At 37.8% G+C, this 21,924-nt stretch overlaps 1 protein-coding gene and 1 long non-coding RNA gene across 26 annotated transcripts in view; one reads left to right on the plus strand and one right to left on the minus strand.

The window, feature by feature from the left end:
• The window catches only part of FMN1 (formin 1), a 438,849-nt gene that overhangs the window by 142,295 nt on the left and 274,630 nt on the right, over positions 1 to 21,924 (plus strand). The window lies entirely within an intron of this gene.
• The window catches only part of LOC144302940 (uncharacterized), a 109,792-nt gene continuing 102,542 nt past the window's right edge, over positions 14,675 to 21,924 (minus strand). The window contains exon 6 of one of the 2 annotated variants that reach the window (XR_013369935.1): positions 14,675 to 20,222. This is a non-coding gene — a long non-coding RNA (uncharacterized LOC144302940). Of the gene's footprint in view, positions 20,295 to 21,924 lie in introns of both variants that reach the window. The other variant, XR_013369934.1, reaches the window with a different exon arrangement.

Genomic DNA, 21,924 nt, shown 5'->3' on the forward strand with positions numbered 1-21,924 from the left:
TTTCAATGTATATTAATTGCCACAGTTAATTTTTTACATAAATATATTCAGTGTGAAGACAGTACTTTTCAAACATTGGAAAAATGTTTCCATCTTTACCATTTGCTTTTAACTTGTCCAATGTGAAAACATTTTAAATATTTGTGTATAGTCAAGTCTATTTTCATTTTAATGTGTAACTTTTCTTTTTTGGCTTAAGAAGACCTCTCTTAATCAGATCACCTATGTCTTCAAATTGGTTAAGTGATTTTTTTTTTTTTTCTAACTTTTCTTTCTTTCTATTTTATATCAAAAATTTGTTTTGGTGCATAGCTTGAGGCAGAGATCTAAGATCACTTTCCCCTCCCCCAAGGTGCTAATTTAACAACAGGCTTCTAGCATAGTTACTCTCTATGCTAAGTTTGGGATTGTTCAGGGCTTTCTGTTGTCTTTGTGTTTATATTTTGTATGGGTGTCTTAATAATTCCAGCATTTCAGAATCTGTTCAAGTTTTTATGCAATTAAAAAAAAATGTTTTTGGCTTGCTTATTCTTCCAGAAAACATTAGTTTGCCTTGGTTTCAAAAGGATCCATTTAGGATTTTTACTGGAATTGCATTAACTTATGAATTAATGTGAAGGTAGAAATGAGAATGGAGATCTTGAAAATGCTTAGTATTTCTATTCTATGTGTTTTTTTTTTTTTTTTTTTTTATGATAGGCACACAGTGAGAGAGAGAGGCAGAGACACAGGCAGAGGGAGAAGCAGGCTCCGTGCACCGGGAGCCTGACGTGGGATTCGATCCCGGGTCTCCAGGATTGCGCCCTGGGCCAAAGGCAGGCGCTAAACTGCTGCGCCGCCCAGGGATCCCCTATTCTATGTGTTCTATTGAGAAGAACACATCTTCTCAAACTATTCAAATTTTCTTTTTTTGACTCAGTAAAAAATATTGCCTGATTTTTTTCTAAATATATTCCTAGGCATATTATTTAAAAAAATATTATATGCATCTCGTGATTTCATTTTTCCTAAAAGTCAAATGCATTCCTGAGAATCTAGTGGTTCAAGTAATACCAGCTCTGAGGCCATGGCTGGACTGAGTGAAGGCTGCATTTTGAATTGACTGACCGGCTGATACCAGGGGAACTTTACCTCTATTTCACTCTGGTTAGTGATTGTGAATATTCTGAGGTTTCTTTAAAAATCTAACAAAGATAGAAAGCCATGGAAGAAGACACTGCAGTTAATTTTGCGTATAGACTCTTTATCCCTGGACTTGCCCCCTGCCCCCTCCCCGTCTCCCCCACCTGCCCAGGTTTAGATGAAGAACCTTTGATGTAGAAGCTCAGCCCAGAGCTGGGCTTCCTTTCCTGCTCATCTCCTATTTTATGTTATGAAGGATGACCCGAAATATCTAATTATTTATTAAGAAATGTAAAAACATATTATCATGGTGTGTGCGTTAGCCTCCTGAGAGGAAATGAAGTTAATATTTGTGAGTTTTACATTAAAATGGTATTGTGCATTAAAGTGGTAGTATTTGGGAAACTGGCAGTGACTTAATTACCCATGGAAGGAGAAAATATCCAGAAGAAAAGAGCACTTATTTTTTTCTGAAACAAGATGAACTATGCCCTTCTGGTTTCTCTTCCAATATACATCTGGAAAACTCTTCTCTCCACTGGCTGCAGCTCCTGCCCTGGGGCTGGGGGATGGCATATGGACTGCCCTGCTGAGAGTGAGCACCGCAGCTTTAGTAGAAGAGAGAGAACCAACCTAGCGTGCCATTATGGTATTGCGAGTGAGCAAGCTGTCAACGCATGTGGCATTTCTTAGGGCTTACTCATACCATCTTGGAGTAGCTCAGGAACATCCCTCTTTAAAGTATTTTGGTTCAGATAGGGAAATAACCCATCCTTCAACTTAATAAATATCTGCCTACTTTCTGGTTTGTTTCTAATTTTGGTTCCCTTGGTTATATAGGATAGAGCTGTTTGCTATGCTTCCTGGTGAGTCAGACATCCTTGCTTACCAGAAAGAGCTATATATATATTATTTTATTGGCCTGCTGTACTTTAAAAAACTTCTCCATTCATAGCTGACAGGCTGCATTAGCTATGAATATATTTTCCTTTAATGTCCTGAATCTAGATAAATGATCCCAGGTGTCTTCTTTCACGACCTAGGCAATAGGTTTATTCATTGTGTATTTTATAGGCCTTTGTGACATGTCACCATCATTTGGATGGAGTTATGGTGATAGTCCAGAAAATTGGAAGCTGTACAGACTACAAAGCAGAAAAGTCTTGCATTTTGTGGCTATAGAAAATAGAGTATATAAAAAAAAAGAAAAAAAAGAAAATAGAGTATATTAGGGAATGAGAGGTGATTAGAATGTGTGCTGGGCTTCTACTTGCTATATAGCTGGGAGCCATGGGGAGGGAGATAGATTCTTCCAACACAAATGAGAGCAAAAGTTTGATACAAAGCAGAAGCAATGGGAATTCCAAAATGTGGACCAGGGTCTTGGGAATTTCATGTTGTGTTCCCGGACTTTAGCTTGGTGGGGGGAGTAGAAACAAGAGAACAAGAGATTAAAATATAGAACCCCAAATTATACAATATTGAAAACTGAGAGCTGCAAACACTTTAGAAATCATTTAGTTCATTGTATTCATTTTCCGCATGAGAGCCAAAGAGGTTATGACTTCCTGAAAGATACACATAATTAATAAGAGCTGGAATTACAATGGGAAGAGACGAATGGCTGCTTCAAGTCAGGGAGGGGCTGGAGAGTGATGAATTTTTTTTTCTCCTGCCAATGTACTGACATTTAAAGATCAAACAAACAAACAAACAAACAAAAAACACATGGAGGGAAAAAAAACACATGGGGACCAGGAGCACTTAAGAATTATGATGGTTATTTAAAAAAAACAAAACCAAAAAAAGATGGGACCTGAGTGAGTCAATCTGAATAATAAAGGAGGTTGTAGGTGTACCCTACCAGCTCATAGCCACAAAAATTGACTGGATCATTTCATGTTGCCTTTTTGATGCCTAAAAAGAGGAGGTTTAATATTATTTTTAATGCTGCCAAGGCTCACAGAAGCTATTCAAAGCAAATAAAAATGCTTTAAAAAAATGCTCTGGTTTGCAGATTCTTGCAGAGTTCAAGTGGAGCTCATTGTTGGGCCACAGTTTATGTGCTAATGTACACAGTATGTATACATGTGTTTAATTTTAGGAGCTACTTGAAAAAAACATTTTTATTTTAATGGTTGTATGTATCAGTAGTTTTATTGTGTCATAGAGAAAACAAGGACTCAAATCTCCTTCGAGGCTTCTTTTGGGAAGATGAGAATTAAGTTTGTACCATATCCTATGACACATCTTTACATATGCCTTTGCATATTTTTCTTCTTCCTTAAAAACCAATCCAGGTGGTTCCTTTTTCTTCTCTTTCTCAAATCTCCATCTATTTGCAGCTGTCAAGTGTTCTTCCTCTGGTTCTTTCACCAAGCAGCCCCTCCAGGCCCTGCCTCAGCATCCTCCCCTCTAGCTCGCCACCATACCTTTCCGTCTGCAGCCCGTTTGGTTCCTTCCTCTTGTCCTCCTCTAGTGGTCTCACAGCCATCACCGAGCTCAGCGAAGACAAGGCAGCCACAAAACTGTAAAACTTTTCCCGCTGTGCAGAGAGACCAAATTACTGTCTCTCAGAGAAATAACTAAAACACGAGCCTTCAATGTTTAAACTCTTGAGTGTTTCCCTCCAGATAAAGGGAGACACTGGATAAGAGAGTGAGAACATCTCATGAGAAAAGTGAACTCAGAAACTGACCAGGGAATTCTTGAGGACAGTCCTAAGTTTGGAAATAAACCTTTGCTGACGGTGCCATGAGTTTGTGCATCACGCGGACTTGAGCATGGAGCTTGGCTCTCTGCCTTGTAGTAGCTGTGACCAGTTGCTATCCTCATACAAGTGAGGATGGTGATGATAATTGTAAATAGCTATTGTACAGATAAATTGAGATCATTGTGGTGCTATTGAACTTTATATATGGGCTCTTTTATTTTATTTTTATTTTATTTTTTATTGGAGTTCAATTTGCCAATATATAGCATAACACTCAGTGCTCATCCTGCCAAGTGCCCCCCTCAGTGCCCATCACCCAGTCACCCCAAACCCCCACCCACTTCCCCTTCCACTACCCCTTGTTCATTTTCCAGAGTTAGGTGTCTCTCATGTTTTGTCTCCCTCACTGATATTTTCACTCATTTTCTCTCCTTTCCCTTTATTCCCTTTCACTATTTTTTATACTCCCCAAATGAACGAGACCATGTAATGTTTTCCCTTTTCCGATTGATTTATTTCACTCAGCATAATACCCTCCAGGTCCCTCCATGTCGAAGCAAATAGTGGGTATTTGTCGTTTCTAGTGGCTGAGTAATATTCCATTGTATACATAAACCACATCTTCTTTATCCATTCATCTTTCCATGGACACCGAGGCTCCTTCCACAGTTTGGCTATTGTGGACACTGCTGCTATAAAAATTGGGGTGCAGGTGTCCCGGCGTTTCATTGCATCTGTATCTTTGGGGTAAATCCCCAGCAGTGCAATTGCTGGGTCGTAGGGCAGGTCTATTTTTAACTCTTTAAGGAACCTCCACACAGTTTTCCAGAGTGGCTGCACCAGTTCACATTCCCACCAACAGTGCAAGAGGATTCCCCTTTCTCCACATCCTCTCCAACATTTGTGGTTTCCTGTCTTGTTAATTTTCCCCTTTCTCACTGGTGTGAGGTGGTATCTCATTGTGGTTTTGATTTGTATTTCCCTGATGGCCAGTGATGCGGAGCATTTTCTCATGTGCATGTTGGCCACGTCTGTGTCTTCCTCTGTGAGATTTCTATTCATGTCTTTTGCCCATTTCAGGATTGGATTGTTTGTTTCTTTGCTGTTGAGTTTAATAAGTTCTTTATAGATCTTGGAAACTAGCCCTTTATCTGATATGTCATTTGCAAATATGTTCTCCCATTCTGTAGGTTGTCTTTTAGTTTTGTTGACTGTTTCTTTTGCTGTGCAGAAGCTTCTTATCTTGATGAAGTCCCAATAATTCATTTTTGCTTTTGTTTCCCTTTCCTTCATGGATGTATATTGCAAGAAGTTGCTGTGGCCAATTTCAAAAAGGGTGTTGCCTATGTCCTCCTCTAGGATTTTGATGGAATCTTGTCCCACATTTAGATCTTTCATCCATTTTGAGTTTATCTTTGTGTCTGGTGTAAGAGAATGGTCTAGTTTCTCATTCTTCTGCATGTGGATGTCCAATTTTCCCAGCACCATGTATTGAAGAGACTGTCTTTCTTCCAGTGGATAGTCTTTCCTGCTTTGTCAAATATTAGTTGACCATAAAGTTGAGGGTCCACTTCTGGGTTCTCTGTTCTGTTCCATTGATCTATGTGTCTGTTTTTGCGCCAGTACCACACTGTCTTGATGATCACAGCTTTGTAGTACAACCTGAAATCTGGCATTGTGATGCCCTCAGCTATGGTTTTCTCTTTCAATATTCCCCTGGCTATTCGGGGTCTTTTCTGATTCCACACAGATCTTCAGATGATTTTTTTCCAACTCTCTGAAGAAAGTCCATAGTATTTTGATAGGGATTACATTAAATGTGTAAATTGGCCTGAGTAACATTGACATTTTCACAATATTAATTCTTCCAATCCATGAGCATGGAATATCTTTCCATCTCTTTGTGTCTTCCTCAATTTCTTTTAGAAGTGTTCTGTAGTTTTTAGGGTATAGATCCTTTACCTCTTTGGTGAGGTTTATTCCTAGGTATCTTATGCTTTTGGGTGCAATTGTAAATGGGATTGACTCCTTAATTTCTCTTTCTTCAGTTTCATTGTTAGTGTATAGAAATGCCACTGATTTCTGGGCATTGATTTTGTATCCTGTATATGTGCTCTTTTAAGGCCAGTTTTTATTGAAGTATAATATACATGTGGAAAAAAGATCAAATTTCAAGTGTATGGCTCTGAGTTGTAAACAAAGTGAACATGCAAATCAGGAAATAGTACGTTACCTACCTCCAAAAACCCCCCAGCTTGCCCCCTTCCAGTAAACCACAATGAACCCTCCTTCAGAGGAAACTACTATCCTGATTTCTGACATTATAGATTAATTTCACCTGCTTTTGACCTTCACTTAAACTGACTCGTTTTGTGTCTGGCTCCTTTCCTTCAACATTACACTTGGGAAAACTGGACACATTGTCGTGTGTACCTATAATTCAGTTATATAGTATTTCATTGTGTGAATATATCATAATTTATTCATTGTAGTGATGGTGGACATTGGTGTGGTCCCCAGGTTTGGGCTGTTATGATTATGTTGCTGTAAACTTTGTTGTATAGGTCTTTTGGGGGCACATAGGAACAATCTCTCTTAGGTATATTCTTGGGAGTGGAACTGTTGGTCACAAGGCATGTCTGTATTTAATGTTAGGAGATGATACTAAAAGTCTTCCAAAGTGATGATAGCAATTTTTTTTTTCTTCCACAAATGCAGCAGGTTTGTTCATGATGGCCATGGAACAAACCCACATGTCCATCATCAGGTAAAAGGGTAAACAAACTGTGTACATACAGTAGGTAATAGAATACTTCTCAGCAATCACCACTGATACACTCAATAGCATGGCTCAATCTCCAGACCCTTATGCTGAGCAAAGGTAGCCAGACACACAGGAGTTCATATGGTCCATTTCCATTCATCAAATTTACTAGGATAAACAAAACTAACCAATAGTGACAAAAACCAGATCGGTGGTTGTCTGTGGCTAGAGTAGATGAATTGACTGGACAGGGATGTAAGGGGACATTCTGGGGGGACATAGCTGATTGTGAGGTTGAACCCTGGGATTCACTTGTCAAAACTAAACTGTATACTTAAAGTTGAACATTATATTATTATACCTTTATAAAACTAATTTAAAAAATTTTCTATAACTGAATGCTCTCCTCAATCATTCCCAGAGCTATATTTACATATAGCCTTACTTAGAGACTCATATGGGCCCTGTTCTAGAATAATATCACCTTATTCTCAGTAATTTTTCTTTTTGATTGGATTCTTCATTTTTAAAGCTTCCCAATATTACTTTCTTATATTTGTTTTCATGATGTTAATAATTTCCACTCCAGTCATCGGTACATCACAGTTCTGGTTGCTTCATACCTTTGCCAACATTAGGTGTGGTTGGTCTTTTTAATTTGAGCCATGCTGTTTTTTATGTGTGTGTGTGTTTTTTTTTTTAAGATTTTATTTATTTATTCATGAGAGACACAGAGAGAGAGAGACAGAGACACAGGCAGAGGAAGAAGCAGGCTCCCTGTGGGGAGCCCCATGCAGGACTCATCCCAGGACTCCAGGCTCATGACCTGAGCCAAAGGTGCCCAAGCCATTCTGTTTTTAATTCGTGTTTCCTGATCAAGTATTCTTTGATATGCTTTTTGGCTCATTGGGTATTCAGGTTCACTCTTCAAGTCACTCGTCTGACTTTAAGAGATTGTCTATCTTTTATTATATTGTAAAGAAGTTCTTTTTATATGCTGCATATGAGTCCTTTGGTTAATTGTGTTGGACATGTTTTCTTCCACCTTTTCTCCTCCTTAATGGAGCCCTTTGATGAATAGAAATTCTCAGTTTTAGTACTGTCTTGTCCTTATGGTTAGGCATTTTGAGCCACTTTCAAGTAATTTTTATCTTAACTCCATCATGAAAATATTCTCTTCAGTTGTCTTAGAAAGGCATTAGTGCTCTTCATTTAGACCTCCGATATTCATGGAATTAACTTTTGTGTCGGAGTTGAAGTGTGTGTGTGGGGGTGTCAAGTTTGTTTTTCACATACCCAAATTATCTTGAAGTTTTTCCTAAAAAAAAAAAAAAAAAAAAAAAAAAACCACCTTCCCCTGACCACACCAATTCTCCATTCTGTTCTACCATTCTCTAAGCTTATCTAACCTTGTAAGAGTTTAACCCTGTGTTAATAACTATAAATTTGTAATAAGCCATGATCTGCTAGTGGCCTCTTACCTTGGTTATTCTCAGGTCTTTGTATGTCCGTATGCGTTTTAGAATTTTTATCAAATTTGGCATGGTTTTGATGACATTGGCATCCTGATAATACTATGTTTTTAATTCCATAAATATCTTTACATAATGAAATAATTACTTGAATATAGTCTTCTCTAATTTCTCTCACTGTTATAGTTTTATTTGTAAAGGTCTTACACAATTTCCTTTAAACTCAAATTTATTCCTAAGTATTCTCAAATTTTTGATGGAATTAAGCCTATGTTTTTTTTTTTTAAATTCCATTTTCTGACTTTTTTGTTAGAATCTCTCTCTCATTGACCTTGTATTCAACTATGTATCTTGCACACCTGCTACCACATGGCTGTTTTTATTTTGGAAAAATAAGGAGATCTGGGAGTCTGGGTGGCTCCATGGCTGAGCATCTGCCTTTGGCTCAGATCCCAGAGTCCTGGGATCGAATCCCATATCGGGCTCCCTGCAGGAGCCTACTTCTCCCTCTGCCTGTGTCTCCGCCTTTCTATCTGTGTGTCTTTCATGAATAAATAAATAAAATCTTTTAAAAAAAATGGAGATCTTTCCATGACAATACATACAGAGCATTTCCCTTCTACCTCATTTTTTGAAATGCCTACAGAGTAGTCAATAAAATAGTAACTGTAACGTATTGAACCATTCTCATATTGATCTTCTTATTAAAGTTTTTTAACATTCTACACAATTTCATGAAAGCATGCTTGCATCTATGTTGTGCATATCTATAAGTACTTTGATAGTTTAGAAGCAGAATTTCTGTGTTAGAGCCCTTGCCCCTTTTAACCATTGGTATTTATAGCACAATTGCTCTCTTAAAATATTGAATCAATTAATACTAAACTTAAGCAAGACTGGCCATTATTCACACTTTACTAATATTCATTGAATTTTTGCCAACATGATGTTGAAAGTGCATTGTATTGTCTTTAATTTGCATTCCTCTAATACTAGAATGGTTGGACATCTTTTCATTTTATCTCTTGTGACTTCCTTTCTGCCCTTTTCCCTTTTGTAAATTGGGTCATTAGTCTTTACTCTTACTGTTTTGAAACAGTTTTTTATATACTAAGGGAATTAATCTCTTGACTTTTTAAAAAAGATTTTATTTATTTATTCATGAGAGACACAGACACACACAGAGGGAGAAGCAGGCTCCATGCAGGGAGCCCAACGTGGGACTCGATCCCGGGTCTCCGGGATCAGGCCCTGGACTGAAGGCGGCGCTAAACCGCTGAGCTACCGGGGCTGCCCCAATCTCTTGACTGTTGTATGTATTGCAGTCATAGTTTCCAGCTTGCCATGTTGTTTGCCTTCTGTCGTCTTTCATTACGTGGAAATGTTGTTTTATGTAGTCATAGTCCTGTCTTTTCTGGATTTGTTGGTGGTGGTTCCTTTTAAGGAAGATTTCCCTAACTTAAACTGTAACAATATCCTTTATTGTACTTGTATACTTTAGCTAACGCACCCATATGTTTGGATTTTTTTTTTCCAATCTAGAGTCAGTTTTTGTGTGCAGTATAGATAAGGATGTGTCAAGCCTGGCCATGTGCTGTAATAATTAGGGAGTTTGGGCTGTGGAATCTAATGTCATAGGGTTTAATTTTAGGCTTCAGCAATTATTGAGGCAAGTTAACTACCTTTACTGGGCAAATTATTGGGCAAGCTAATTGATGTAGTTTCCTTCTGTGTGTGTGTGTGTGTGTGTGTGTGTGTGTGCGCACGCGTGTGTGTGTGTTTTAAGTTGTTCAGTAGTCAATGAACTAATGCATTTAAAGACCTTAGCATAATGCCTGGCAAGTTGTAAAACCAAAGCAAAGTAAGCTGCTCTTAGTTTTGTTTCTTCTAGGTTGTTAACTACTTGCTCCGATACCATTTAATAGTTACTGCTCTGCTGATGTGGAGTGCCATCTCTCACATATGTAAATTCCTTTCTATCTGCCAACCTGTTTCTAGATCCTTTAATATTTCTGTTTTGTTTATCTAGGCCTTGTGCCAATTTTTATGTCTTTGCAGTTGATGTAGTTTTAAATTTATTTAGTTGTCTGGCAATTCAAATCACCTTAATTTTTTTTTTCCATCTAAATTTTGTTTGGGTAGTTGTGTATATACACTGTTGAATGTGAACTGGAAAGTCAGCTTCTCAAGATCTATGAAATGATCCCAGTGGAATTTCATATTATTATGCTTAATTATATTAAAATGTAGATCAATATTAGGGGGGCCTAATATTGAGTCCTCCTATTCAGAAACATAATTTATCTCTTGATCCTGTTCAGGATTTCTTTTATGTTCTTTAGTAAAGTGTACAGTTTTCTTAGAGCTTATGCACGTTTAAATTTCTGCGTATTTGATTATAAATGGGATCCATTTCTCATTATGTTTTAAGTTTGGTTTTGTTGATATAGCAAGTGATTTCCATGTTTCTAATTTTAACTTTTTGTAATTGTATTGGTTCTACTAGTCTTTCAGTTGAGAGACTTGGATTTTTTTTTTTTTTGTAGATAAATTATGACAATTTCTGTTTCCATCTTGGCTGTTAAAATTTTTTTATTATTTTATTCATTCAGAAGCGTTTATTCATATTTTATATGTGTAACATATAATGGTTTACATAATAAAATGAGTAGGCATTGACCATTTTTAAGTACAGTTCAATGATGTTAAGTATATTCATATTGCACAGTGGATCTTTTTCATCTTGCAAAACTGAAACTATACCCATAACGGAACTCCTCATTTCCCCCTTTCCCTCACTCTGGCAAGCACCATCCTATTTTCCATTTCTATGAATTTGACTACTCTATGTACCCCATGTAAGTGCAACCATACAGTACTTGTTTTTTGTGTCTAGCTTATTTTAGCATAATGTCCTCAAGGTTCATTCATGCTGTAACATGTATCAGAGTTTCCTTTTTAAGGCTGAATAGTATTCCATTCTATGCATATACTGCATTTTGTTGATCATCCATCCATTGATGGGATATTGGTTGCTTCTACTTTTTTGGCTATTGTGAATGATGCTGCTATGAACATGACTGTACAGATATCTCCATGAGATCCTGTTTTCAGTTCTTTTTGGGCCTATACCTAGAAGTGGGATTGTTGGATCATACGGTAATTCTGTTATTTTTTGTGGCACCTCCATACTGTTTTCCCCAGCTGTTGCATTGTTCTACATTCCTTCCAACAGTGCACAAGCATTCTGGTTTCTCCAGAGTCTTGCTAACACTTGCTATGTTCTGAGTTTCTTGTTTATTTTTTTAATAGTAGCTGCTCTGATCCATGGGAAATAGTATCTCACAGTAGTTTTAATTTGCATTGGAGTCTTCATGTGCCTACTGGTCACTTGTATATCTGCTTTGGGGAAATGTCTATTCAAATCCTCTGCCTGTTTTCAATCAAGTTTTTAGCAGTAAAAAAATAAAACACAAATTGTACCTTTCTTTTTTCTAGTCCTTTTCTACTGCTTACTTACCTCCAAAACAAAGCTGGAAAAGTAGTGAATAGGAGACATTGTTGTGTTATTTCTGATTTTATAGGCTTCCTTCTAATGTTTACAGTTAAGCATTATGTTGGTCACAGATTTTTGGTCAACAACTTTTATCAAGTTAAGGAACATTCTTTATAGATCAGGGTTTCTGTGGTAATATCGCAAAGTAATTTGAATTTGCTATATTAAATTCAAGGATATATTTATTGAAATGACCATTTGACCTATGTAATTTTCTTTATTCTGATTATCTAGTGATTACATTTTAAGTTTGTTAGTGTGGAACTATTTCAATATTCTTGGGCTAGTCCTATTTCATCATGATGAAATACTGAATTTGATTTGTTGATTTTCTGGTTATTTTAAATAAGGAAAAGTCTTAGCCAAAAATAATGAATTCTGTGAATTCATGATAAAGAAAACTAACGGAGGACATTTCCAATATTTTAAGTAGCAAAGTATATGATGACTACAGCAAAGCTCTAGATTTGTTAAAGTAGAAATGACAACCAATTAGTTTTCAGATAATCTTCCTTGTTTTATTCTGATGCTATCTTTTCCTAAATATTAAGATTTCTTCTTCAGTGTACCACCAATCAAGATAAGTAGAAAAGAACTTTGAAAAAAGCTGCTATTGTGTGTTGAGCTACATGGCATGGCTAGGATGATTCCTAGGTGGTTCTCTTGACTTAGAACACATATTGTATCTTGTGTTGTAATCTTAGAAGGTATAGGTAAATGCCTGTGACATCAGAGTTAGTGATGCTCCTAGATTATCTCTGTTATTTAGTAACATCTAGCACATTATTAGTGTTGGTGTTGAATCCATTGATGTTATTAGTTGCACAATTACAAATAAAAATGTTTATTTAACAAATGTTTACTGAGCATCTACTATGAACTAGTAAGTGTGATGAGTGATTAGAATATAAAGATGAATAAGACAAGATCCTTGCACTCAATCAACTCATGCCTTTTTTTCCTTTCCTCTTTTAGTAGAGGGGCAGTAGGTAGGTGACAGAGTACGGTGGCAGAGGTGATATGTAAAAAAAGAAGTACAACAAAACATTTACGTATACTCCTTGGTAAGATAATACACACATTATGTACGTACAATATTATGTATATATACACACACACCCACACACACACACACATATATATATATATATAATGTATTTTTAACGTTTATAGTAGACCACATAGAAAAGTACAGTCAGTCCTATCTAGAGTAATTAGGGTGGGCCTTCTGGGCAGATTTGGAAGACAGTAAGCTGGATAAGTCAGGTAGAGGCAATGTAGACCAAACATATAAAGGAAAGACAGAGCAGGGTTTGTTTGAAGAACTGCAAGTAGTTTATTATGATCAATAGAGAAGACACAGGAAATGATATGCAAAAGCATTAAGCCATATCTTTGGGGGAGCCATTAAAAGATTTTAGGCAGGGGAATAACAGGTCCAAATATGAGTTGTAAGATTGCTCTAGAGGTATTGAGGATGATTATGGAATAGGATGGAAGTGAGTGGGTGCTTGGGGACGTAGGAAGATGAGTTTGGAGTTCTTTGTAGTCTCCAGAGGATGGATGATAAAGATAGATTTCTATCTTCTTGTGAATGGATACATTGAAAAAATTCTTTATTTATGATACTGATTATGAAATCAGAGTTAATAAAAATCAGTTTATACTTTTGGTTTCATTTTAGGTGATGACTTATACCTCTTGCTAAGCCTATTTCCAGGGCTATTAAAAAGAATAAAATGAGAAAATATGAATTAAAATCTTTTCCCAGCCTGAATGACTGTGGGATTTAATAGTGATATGTATTATTAAATACTATGTTTATAGACTATCCAGTTTGTGGATAAAATATGTTCAGCTCTAGGCCAACTTGCCTGAAACTCACATGAAATTAGTTGCATAATTTACCTCAGTTAATATTCTCAACAGTCTATTTCTATTTTAAACATTAAGTAATTGTCATGATTGCAACACTGAGACAAAATAACCCACTGCCATACCATGAGGGTCTCCATAATGAGCCACTCACTTTCTGAAGACATTAACTGCTCCTTCTTTGTCAAGAAGATCAATAGCATATCTTTTGAAGTTGGTTAACTGTTTACCTCTGCCTTTTTAAATTTCAAATTCTACCCATCCCACCCTGACCCCCAGTCCCAGCCTTGCTTCCTTTAGACAGCCTTTGACTCCCACTCTCTCTAGAGCCTTCTGAATTCCTTGGTCGCTAGGTACTGCTCATGATAGGTCTTTTATTGTTGCGTTTTCAAATCTTAATATTGTTTAACATTTTGTGTTTGTTTTATCCCCCAATTAAGTCTTTCTCAATCTTGAGTGTGTGTGTAGGTGGAGGGGGTACAAGGAACAACTGGGGAGCCTGCTAATTCAGATATCTAGAGTAGGCCCATGAATCTGCCTTTTTCACAAGATACCCAGGCAATTTGGATCAGCAGTCTTCAAACTGGGGGGCATAGAAAAACCTTCAAAGGAATAGAGTGGGGGATAGATAATTTTGAGCAAATTACTTTCCAGATTCTCAGCTTTCATGAGTACTCTTAATTTTTTTTAAAGATTTTATTTATTTATTCACGAGACACACACACACACACACACACACACACGAGAGAGAGAGAGAGAGAGGCAGAGACACAGGCAGAGGGAGAAACAGGCTCCATGCAGGACTCGATCCCAGGTCTCCAGGATCACGCCTTGGGCTGAAGGCGGCGCTAAACCACTGAGACACTTGGGCTGCCCGAGTACTCTTAATTTAAACGAGCCATTCACCCAATTTATTAAAGGCATAAGTGCATAAGTCTCACCTATTCTAAATCTTGCTGTACCTTCCTCAAGTATAAAAACCTCCAGGGTATCAAAAGATAATTGCAAATAGTAGTATCTGGGAAGGCTTCCTTGTTAGAACATCAAAAAAAAAAAAAATCCATTCTATTCATTCATTCCAGGAAGAGAGTAAATATATTTCCAATTAAATTTTAATGTTTAATAATCACACGAATATGTTTTCATGTACTGGGTGTTAATAAAAAATTTTGATACCTCAGTCCAGTAGGAAACCGGGAGCTAAAATTCTGTGATCCTGGAAAACTTTTAAAAATCGAATTATTTTTGTATTTGTATTCTATAGAAATTATGAAGGTGAAAGATAATGGACATTTAAACATAAAACTATATGACTTTGGGATAAGTTCTGGAAAAAACTGAAATGTTTCGAATGATGAAAAAGAACCATGTAAAATTTCTGAATTTTTAAAAAAGATTTTATTTATTTATTCTTGAGAGACACAGAGACATAGGAAGAGGGAGAAGCAGGATCCCTGCAGGAAGCCTGATGTGGGACTCGATCCCAGAACCCCGGATCACAACCTGAGCCGAAGGCAGACACCCAACTGCTGAGCCACCCAGCATTTCTAAATGTTAAAGCAAAGTTTGTTCACAGCCTTTTAAAACAGATAATGCTGAATGGCAAGTCATGGTGTTATTGCATTCCATTAGATACATTTAAAAGTGTAGTGGCTTTATTTTTAAGGTATCAGTATTGACAAACCCCTCAGAATCTGTCCTTTGTAAATGTTTAAACTTATAATGAAAAACTTCAGATTTCAATTTCAAAGTGTATGAGGAGTATGCTATTTTTGGGGGAAAAATTTTAGTGGGTGCATGAGCAAAAAAAGAGTTTGAAGAGCCCTGTTCTCATTTACACTTTGAAAAATACTGCCTCTGAATCACCTGTGACTGAGTTAAAACTATAGACTATGGGATCTGATCCAGGAATGACAATATACCTGATAACAGCTGACATTTATTTAATTCTGAGTGCCAAGTGAAAGTGGTGCATTCATTTCTACAGAACGTGTCAGTGGTATTTGTCTTTCCTTGTGGTTTATTGCCTGGTTTTTAGTGGCTATAACTGGAAACTAAGGTTATGAAGGACACTTTCCTCACCAACAAGCCCTGCTCAGAGAACCTGCTCCCCTCCCCTGCTACCCTGCACCTGTGGAGTCAGCTGGTCTTTATAGACTCTGAGAGGAAGCTCACTCACACTCAGATCAGCTGCGGTGTGTTGGAAGGAGAGCGGGAACGTGGCTGTCTCTACCTGAACTAAGAGATTCTATCCTGTTGTGCTGCCCCTGGAGAACCATCCAGCTTCTGTTGTCTGGGGTATGAGCTAATAATCTTCCAGAACTCTAAGACTGGTCTCTGAGAGGTCAGCAAGAAACGAGTGCAGTGCCTGTCTTACTATATTTCTTAATTGTACTATAGATCAGGAATAAAATAAATCAGTTACTGCAAAGTTCAAAGTCATTAAAAAAAATGTGGTTACAACCTTGATAAGATATATAGGACAAAGAACAGAAGGAAATATAGCAAAATGTGAACAGTGGTTGCTTTAGAGGGGTGGATTTTCCTTTGTTTCCTAAATTCTAATACTAAATATAAGCATGCTTCTATTGCCTTGATAATTTGAGGGAAGGAATATGAGGCACTCATAAATGGTACAAAAGGGTACTCTACTCTTGTATTAGTATTTCCATATCTTATTGATAATAGTAATGAATTTTTACATCTCCTGAGACATATAGAAATGAACTAAATGTACATGGATTAAATAATTCGATTTTAATGTTTATTTTAATGCAGTGTAGTAGATAATTATCCTTATTTTACTGATGAGACTATTGTAGCTTGTTAAAGTTATATACTTTTCTTGGGCTTTGCAAAACTAGTAAAGAGAGGAGCCAATACTTGACCCTTGGCAGTTGGCTACAGAACCAATATTTTGTGCTATTGAACTGACAGACATGTCAGTTCATAGCATGCTGTCTCCCTTCAAGATAAAGGAACATTTCTAAGAAATGGGGATTCACTTTGGAATGAATAGAAAGAAAGGAGTATGGAATATACAGTGATAATGAATGGATAAAATCTCTTAACATTGGTTTCTTAAATTGCAAAGTATTTAACTTAATAGACATTCAAATGAAGCATTTCAAATGAAATTGTTTGGTGGTGTTGCTTGAATGCTTCCTACACGCCTGCTATTATGTGCTAGACATTTGAGTTACATCTATGAATCAAAACAGAAAAAAGCTTCCTGCCCTCAAGAAGTTTACATGGGGGTGACGGGTGGGAATAGTGAATACAGATAATAAAGAACTATGGTAAATAAATTATATAGCATATTAGATGGTGATAAATGGTGCGGGAGGGGGGGAAAGCTAGATAAGAAGCAATGGGACTGTGGTAGTAGGGTTTGTTGCAGTTTTAGATAGAGTGGTTAGGGTGGGACTCATTGAGAAGACAACCTTTGAGCAAAGATACAAGGCAAGAGAAAGAGATAAAGGAATGCCCGGAGAGGGAATGGCCAGTGTGATGACTCCTAAGTATGGGATGGGCATGGTATGGTCTGTTTAACTGGAGCAGTTAATCCACTAGCCAGAAGGAGAGATTCTTAGCCTGGGATCTAAGGACCTTTGAGGGGTCTAGGATAGAATTTTCAGGGGTTTATTAACTTGGATAAAAAAAAAATGTCATTTTTATCTTTAATAATAACATCTAACTGAAATCAAACATTTCTTTCAACCACAAACGTAGGCCAAAAACCTTTGTGACCTTGTCAGAAATAGAAATCACAGATAGTGTCATGTTATATTATAGCTGTTGCTATCATAAAATATGGTTTTGTTCATCACCACGTCACATCAGAATTATGTTAGTAGTTAGGCCTGCCACTCGATCTTATTATTTAGTGACCTAATAAAGGAATGCATCTGTTCCTGTGTTACAATTAAAAATATTTTGACAATTCAGTTGGTTTCCTTTATGATCTGTTGTATCTGAGAAAGGGTCCATAGACTGCCAACTGCCAAAGGGGTCTATGGCACATGCACAAAAAGATTAAGGAATCCCTGGTGTGCAACACTGTTGGCCCGTGTAGGACATTGTTTGACACCGACGTCTGTGCTGAGAATGGAATGGGGAGCTGGTAGAGAATTTTGAGCAGGGCAGGACATGAGTAACGTTTGTTTGTAAAAGCTCACTCTTTGGCTGCTGTGTTCACCTCCAGTGAGGCAGCAGGTAGACCCAGGGTTGCAGTTACGGGGTTATAATGGTGATTCAGACAAGAGATTGTACTTGTTCAGGAGATGGTAGCTTGGACTACAGTTGTTAGCAGTGGATGCAATAAAAAGTAATTGGATTCTGGATTGATTTTGGAGATAGAACCATCAGGATTTAGTGATAAATTGGATGTGAGGAAAAACAGGGATGATGTCAGGATTTTTGACTTGAGCAATGGAAGGATCAAATTGACATGGACTGGGGGAGAAGACTGGGTGTAGAGGGAATATCAAGTCTTTCTTTCTTTCTTTCTTTCTTTCTTTCTTTCTTCCTTCCTTCCTTCCTTCCTTCCTTCCTTCCTTCCTTCCTTCCTTCCTTCCTTCCTTCCTTCCTTTCTGTCATTGTTTCTGATGTGAAACTTAGGATGTTGATTTGACATACACAAGGAAGTGTTAGCAGGCATTTGGCTTTGTGTGTGGAGTTGGGGAAAAGGGTTTGTAAGCTGTGGATATACATTGGGAGTTATTTGCACATATTGGTGTTTAAAACTCAGGTTGAATGAGATGCTTGAGTGTAGATGGAAAAGGGGAACGAGGAGTGACCCACGGGAACTCCAACAGGAAGAGATTGAGACAAGGAGAAGGAATCTGCAAAGTAAATGGAGAAGGGGAGTCCAGTGAGGTAGGAGGAAAACCAATAGATCTGGAGTCCTGCATGCTAAGTGTAAAAAGACCTATCAAGGAGAGACGTAATGTGCCAAATGGTAGAGCAAGTAAAGACTGGGAATTGGCCACTGAATTTAAAAACAGAGGATATTGGAGAGTACTGGTGGGGGAGGGGGTGAAAGTTTAAATTGGAGTGGCTTGAAGTGAAAATGACAGTTGGAGACAGTTATATAGGAAATTTTTTTAGAAGTTTCATTGCAAAAGGAACAAAGTTGGGGGAATAGCTGAGGGGGCACACAGAATTAAAAGAAAGCTTTCATTTTTTCCTGACTAGGATGGGACAAATAATAGCATTTTTATATGCTAAGGAGAGAGTTCCAGTAGAAAGGGGAAATTTGGTGTAGGATGAGGGAAGAGCTGCTGGAGTCATCTCTTTGAGCATATGAGTAGGGTAGAGATCTTGTGTACTAGCAGAGAGGCTGGCTTTGACAGGAGCATGGAAAAGCCTCTCTAGTAATCTGAGCAGAGAATGTGGGTATCTATGCTGCTATGCTGGGTGGGAGGATGTGGAGTTCTTGTAGCAGCTTCAGTTTTTTCAGTGAAGCAGGAAGCAAAGTTAGCCATTAAGAGTAAAGATGAAATAATAGGAATTGTGAAAACAGCTAAAAATACATACCTGTGTGCCAGGCACTGCTCTAAGCACTGTGCAAACATTAATTCCCATCTTCATAATAACCTTGTCAAGGAGGAAACATCATTATCCCCTTTTACATATGAGGAAACAAAGGACACAGGAGGTAAAATAATTTGACCCAGGTTCTACTGCTCATGAGTGGCAGAGCTAGAATTCAAACCAGGCCTTCTGGATCTAGAGTCTGCTCTCTCAATCATAATGGTATCTATTGCCAGATTGACCTTCCAAATGGTAGTACCCATTTCTTTTTCTGAAGCGGTGACCTCCCATCCTACAAAATGGGATATTATACTATCTGCCTCTAAGGATTAGAAAAAGTAGGATAAAATGCTTAGCACGTTGCCTGGTTCATAGAAGATAGTAAATGTTGATGCTAACAATAGTTCTGGCAGCAGTAATCTTTTTGCTGATAATGATGAGGTCATTACCTTAGGACTCTATTGATTGCTTTTTAGACAACATTAGGTTTCATGATTTAAAGGTGTTTTTCAATTGAACAAAGATGGTATCTTAATCTTTGTTACTATTTCTTTGATTACTGGCAAGATTGAACACTTGCTGATACGTTTATAAGACATGGAAACAGCGATCTGACTTTGTATTTCCATGACATCTGTTCCCACAGTTACTGGGGCCATGAGCTGCAAAGAGAATGCATGGATTCCTGAGCCTGGTCTCCAGCTTATTGGTTGTGAGAGCCAAGGGAATGGAGCCGGCAGAGGCTGGTTGGCTGGATGCATGTGGGGGCTCATGCAGCTCTGGCTTCTCTATTAGGGATAGCCATGAATGTGGCTCCAGGAATCACCTTCATGAAATGAAGCACATAATGACTGTTGGAAGAGGAGAAGAATAAATGTCGCTAAAGATGGCCACTGTAATGGCCATGGGGAAAAACCTGTGGACGTGTGGAGATGAGTTGGTGCTGACTAGTTGGTGCCATGAGCAGTGGGTTTCAAGAAACCACTAATTAGGGTGGATCTCCTGGAGAGGACTGGGTATGAGTCAGATGTGCTCTGTGGAATATGAATCCTCTCTGAGGAAGTCCATGTCCTCAGGCTCGACCCGTAGCAGATACTCCATGATGCTGGCTCCTTCTGGTGGTGATGGCCGAAAGCTTAGGTTGGCATACCATGCTGTTTTTTGTCCTCTTCAATGACTATTGAGCTGGCATAGGGTTAAGAGTGAATTCTGTCACCAGGCTTTTTGGGTTCAAATCCTGGCTGTATTCCTTATTACCTAAGTGAATATGGACAAGTACTTAATCTGCGACTTGGTTTCTTTATCTATAATATGGGGTAATAATAACAATACCTCTTGCATAAAACTTTTGTGAAGATTGAGTTAAAAATATATTTCACCTAATGTATGATACACATTTTCCAGTTCTGTAATTATGTTGTGTTTTACCGTTGATGACATTTTACATTTATTATTGGTAGCATTTTCTTCTTTCTTGGTGGTACTTAAATACTGATGGATCTTAGAATCAATGCGTGTCTTGTGTTTGAGGAAATGTGTATTAGTAAATCATTAGACATGGGTTAGTAATAGAAAATGCTATATAAAGCATCATTTATTTGGTTTATAATCACAACCAGAACCTAATGATTCCACTAAACCCACAGGGATATTTTTATTGCAAGTTCCTTATCCTTGTACTGTGAGAGCTCTTAAAAGCAAAACAAAAATTCAAATAAGTCAGAATATCAGCGCATAAAGAGTCACATGATCTTTTGGTCCATTGGGGCTTCTGGGATGTATTATGTGACTTTTAAAATTTATTTTTATTTTTTAATTTTTTTGTATTATGTGACTTTTAAGGCTACTTTTCTTGTTATGCTCCACTCTTGACCCCCCAGGTTAGACCCTCTACTTTGCTTTTATGACCACGTGGACAACCCATTTTCAATACCAGCCTCTCCATCCTTACAGTGGTATTCTTTGCCAGTACAGCCAGCTATACTCGATGTTCTGGACCTTACTTTTATTCAAGAGAGCTTTAATTTTGAAATTGAATGATAACATCCCCATTTCTGTCCACCACCTTCTGTTATTCCAGCTTTCCCCTTCCAGTTCTCCAAAAACACAGATCCCTTCTCTTCCACACAGGCTTGGCTCCAAACATCTTTCTTCATGCCTGTTGGCATCTCCTGCCTTCACTCCTTCCTAGGGCACTAAGAGTCTCTCTGTTCAGCCAGATTCTTGGTGTTGTCCTTGATTTCATTACCTTATCACCTTTAGTAACATGCATCTGACAAAATCCCAGCCCTGGAGAGATCCAAATATTTGTTTCTTCCCACACTGTCCAGGAGCTCTGATACACGTTCCTGGCCTATGCTCTTCGCAGCACCTGCTGCTTCAAATATTTTCCACTTCCTTCAAGACCCCTAGTTCTTTTACTCTCCGTTTATTATGAACCTATGACCTCATTTCAAAGCCATAATGAGGCTTCAAAATATGGTAGAAAACATATTAGAAGTAATCAGGAAACCTGTGTTCTGAACAGCCATGTGACTACCCCCCCCAAGTCAAATAATGTGTTTTTGCCTGCTGATTGAGATTTTATTTGGCTATTAGTTTTTCCCTATGTACTTTGCCTACAAAGTACAGTAGAGAGGGTTAGCCTAGGTGACTTCTGGTGACCACCTTTAAGAGTCTGATTTTATGATTTAAGTTTTGTGTGGCTTTTTTTTTTAAAGATTTTATTTATTTATTCATGAGAGACACAGAGGCAGAGACATAGGCAGAGATAGAAGCAGGCTCCCCACAGGGTGCTTGATGTGGGACTCCATCCCAGAACCCTAGGATCCATCCCAGAACCCAGAACCTGGGCCAAAGGCAGATGCTCAACCACTGAGCCACCCAG

The sequence above is a fragment of the Canis aureus genome, chromosome 32, assembly GCF_053574225.1.
Source record: "Canis aureus isolate CA01 chromosome 32, VMU_Caureus_v.1.0, whole genome shotgun sequence".
Classification (NCBI taxonomy): Eukaryota; Metazoa; Chordata; class Mammalia; order Carnivora; family Canidae; genus Canis; species Canis aureus.